Source organism: Poecilia reticulata, linkage group LG16 (assembly GCF_000633615.1).
Source record: "Poecilia reticulata strain Guanapo linkage group LG16, Guppy_female_1.0+MT, whole genome shotgun sequence".
Taxonomy (NCBI): domain Eukaryota; kingdom Metazoa; phylum Chordata; class Actinopteri; order Cyprinodontiformes; family Poeciliidae; genus Poecilia; species Poecilia reticulata.
Genome location: NC_024346.1, coordinates 30,886,676 through 30,891,084, shown reverse-complemented (window position 1 = coordinate 30,891,084; position 4,409 = coordinate 30,886,676).

Here is a 4,409-nt window from a genome sequence, read left to right as displayed (position 1 = left end):
AAATACAAATACTTTCTCTGTTTAATTGCTCTATTGTTCTTTTTTGTAGGTTTCTGTAAGGTCCAGTGGTGCAGTGAACGGGAATGTTCTGTCGTTGATCCTCACTCATGTTAGGAACATACTCACAGTGTCATAAAGTGTCATTCAGTAAATAATGACACTTTTAATGAGTATTTGCTTTAAAAGTTGGATGAAAGGTTTTATGTTATGTTTATGACAGTGTCATGTCAGTCTTATGCACACCCCATCAAATAAAGTTACCAAAATATATTGAAAGCACAATGTAATTATAATTTTCATTCTTTAAAGTAATAACTTTCATGTTTTTTGTCACACTTAAATTTTCATGTTCATTGTGTTCATTTTAGATGTGTAAACTGATAATTTATGTAAAGTTCATAAAGTTGTGAGTAAAATTGGACAATTTTAAAATGTCGGTAATAAAACAAAATAGTTGAATTACCTTGAACATCTTGTGTAATTAATCTTTCCATGTAATTTTAGCCTAGAACAATGTAAGTACTGTAGTGTGGTTATGCATGTAATGTACAAAATAGGAGAGTAGGAATAAAGACTTTTATGAGTAATTAAAATTGTACTTTATTAGCAGTAGCAGTAAATCAAAACTAAAAATTAAGTGTAATTTAAATACATTACTAATATATTAGCAGTATATTTAAAAATATATTTAAAGTAAAAGTATATTTTTAATATAATTCTATGACAAAATTAGTACACTCAAATATACTAATCAAGCTCTTGAATACTACATAAATAAGTATACTTAAAGTACACTAAGTACAACTTGAAGTTGTTCCAAAAAAGTACGTTGAAGTATACTAAAAATTGTAATTTAATACTATTTAAATACTATTAAAATAGTACATCAATCAAAGTATGCTAAAGTATGTTAGAATTTAGTATACTAAAGTATACTTTTTTCACTAGGGATGGTTGGATAACAACATTCTCAATGCTGCGGAGGAGTTTCAGGAGCTCCATTTGTTCTGGGCAGACAGAACTGCAGCCTCAAATAATAGTAAAGGTGGAGATCTGGTCCTGTATGTGCATAAATCCTAGTGAACAGTCATTGAAACTGATAGAATTTACCTGACCTGGAATATCTGGTAGTTAATTGCAGATCTTTCAAGCTGGCAAGAGAGTTCTGCTCCATTCTGATCATTGCTGTCTATATTCTATCAAAAGCTATCACTAAAATAGCTTTTGATAAGCAGGCAGATGAATGTTCATCAAGAGGCAGTTGTGATGGTTTGATCACAATGCTGCCTGGTCTGATGAGTCTTGAGTTCTGCTGTGACATTCAGATGGTAGGGTCAGAGCTTGGTGTCAACAACATGAAAGCATGGATCCATCCTGCCTTGCATCAACGGTTCAGGATGGTGGTGGTGCAGTGGTGTGGGTATATTTTCCAGGCACACTTTGGGTCCATTAGTACCAATTGAGCATCATGTCAACACCACAACCTACCTGAGTATTGTTGCTGACCATGTCCATCCCTTTATGACCTCAGTGAACCCATCTTCTGATGGATACTTCCAGCAGGATAAGGCACCACCTCATAAAGAGTGAATCATCTCAGACTGGTTTCTTGAACACAACAATGAGTTCACTGAACTCGAATGGCCTCCATAGTGACCAGATCTCAATCCAGTAGAGAACCTTTGGGATGTGGTGGAACGGGAGATTCACATCCTGGATGTGCAGCTGACAAATCTGCAACAACTGTGTGATGCTATCATCTCAATATGAACCAGACTCTGAGGAATGTTTCCAGTACCTTGTTGGATCTCTGCCATGAAGGATTAAGAGGATTAAGGCAGTTCTGAAGGCAAAAGCGGGTCCAACCCGGTACTAGCAAGGTGTCCCTAATAAAGTGGCTGGTGAGTGTATTTAATGAACATTATGGCACACCTTTTTTTTTTTTTTTTACCAGTTGCTATTAACCTTCTGTGTACAAAGTCTTTTTGTGCTGATGACTCTCATCAAAGATTTAACCTCACCTTTGTGTCCAAAGACTTCTTTCATTTTGCTCTGAAAATGTTGTGTTCTAGTAGATTCTTCAAGATCTATCATCCTTAGTTATATTTGAAGCCGTCCCTGCACTTAAATCAGCGTTTCCTTCAATAGCTAATACCACTTCTTGTGAGAAAGGGGCATTTTCCACATGCTCTAGAAAACAGCATTAGATACGATGCCCTGGGGAGAAATGCAAATGTACCACATAGCTCTATGTCCAAGGACAGCTAAAAATAATCAAGCAAGACACCTCAGTCTGAGAAAGATTAATTATTTCTCTTCGTCCCCCAGGAGAGTGTTTTGGGATGAAGTGACATGCAAATAAACACATCTGCTCCCCATGTTGGCTACCACACAGTCTTTTCCTGCACACACTCACTGATACACACCGACATTAATTCTAACTGACACTGTACCATCGTTGGATATCTGATCTCTCCTGCTTTTGCATACACTTTTGAGCAAGCATACATTAACACACACCAACTTCTGTACACGACCCAACACACTCTTGCTGACCATTCACCTAAAAATAGTTTCTTTGCCTCTCTTGATATGTATAGATGCAGATTTTAGAAGATCCCCACATTTTGCTCCAGACACATTTGTAACACTGTCCTGTTTCGCCATCCTTTGTAGAACATGATCATTAGTTGGCTATTTGATCAGTTCCTCAAGTCTCCTGCTTCCTCATCACTGACCCTTCATGTAAAAGAAAGAAAAGCCAGACCTTGTAGAAATGTTTTTGAGTCTGTTTCTGGTGCCTAGCCTGATGTGAAATACACCCAGGGATGTTCAGTCCTTCATCGGTGCCCCAAATATATCAGCCACATCCTGTTCTCCAGTCCAGCAAATAGTCAAGGTCACCTTGTCAAGGTGCACACGGTTTCTATTCTAGTCTGACTGAATCATTTTCCCAAAAACATGTCAAAGTGATGGCAGCAACACCTAAAAAGGAGGGGTGCTGGTGCGTAACTCTACAGGTCAACAGACCAGAGACAGGGTCACCTGTACAGGTTGCCAGTCCATGGCAGAGATCAATACAAAAATAAATAGAATTATTTATAAACTGTTTGAAAGATAACTTTATGATTAAGTTGAAATAAGATTTTTTTTTACCACATTATTATGGAGCACTGATCTGCTGGGATGAACTTTCATGAGACACAGAGACAGACTGCACACACACATAAAGAGGCCCAGGGCAAATAAAGAAAATACATGTAACATGTATTTACATGAATACACTTTGAATTGCCTTGTTGCTGAAAATGTGCTATATAATAAATAAAATGACCTTACCTTACCATCACCATAAACTTGACTTGTATGCCGTTTCAGAATGCAGTACTAATTATTTAAGAGCCAGTTTGTCATTTTTTCTAGGTTTTTATCTGACAGAAAACCTGCAACATGTTGACCAAGTATTCTAAATGATTGTTCAGGCTCTATGTTTTAATTAGCAGGACAATAAATCAATAAAAATTACTTTTAAGATAACATTTACCATACATACACTATATTAACTTTGATTCTTTTCTATAAGCTTACATGTTAATGTTGCTGCTTTTCTTACCCATAATTTTCAGTTCACATGCTTTACTTAGTCAAATGCTGATTATGAGTGATTACCATAAAACACATTTAAATGATTCAATATATGCAGGGTTTCCCCCAGAAAACTTTCTAAGCCCGGTGGTCAGGGCGCCGAGGTGGTCCACCGGTGGTCCACCGTGTTTTTGTATTAAAAGATGTTGAGTAGACAGGAAAAGTAAAACTATCACTGGGTAATTATATGCTATGTAAAAACATCGCCAGTGAACTGCTAATATAAACCCACAACTAGTCTTAAAAACAACTAATCAAAAAATACAATTAAAATAAATATAAATTATTTCCACTTTTCTTAAATCCAAATTAAGTCAGCGGCTCCATCAGGCCCCCCAGGGCTTCAGGGGCCCCATAAATGCTAATATTTTAACACAGACCACAGATAGACAATAAATAAACAGATTTGTTTATTGAGATTATCATTGCTGCTAAATTTGACAATGGTTTCAGCTTACCTAAATCAAAATATTTTAAATTTAACATTTATACGTAAGATTTTAAGGAGCTCCTAAGTTTACTTTGTAAAAGTTCAAAGAACAATACTCATAGTCAGATAGGTTTGTTACCATAGCAACCATCTGATGCTGTGAGTTTAATCTGAGTTTCAGCTCCATTTGTTCACAAATACAAATTAGTAAACTGCAATTATAATTTATTGCTTTTTAGGTTTGCCAGTTAAACAACTCCCTCTGTCCTAGATTTCACTAAATCTAAAACAGAAGCTGTTAGAGGTGCTGCTGGTTTTAGCAACAAAAGAAACC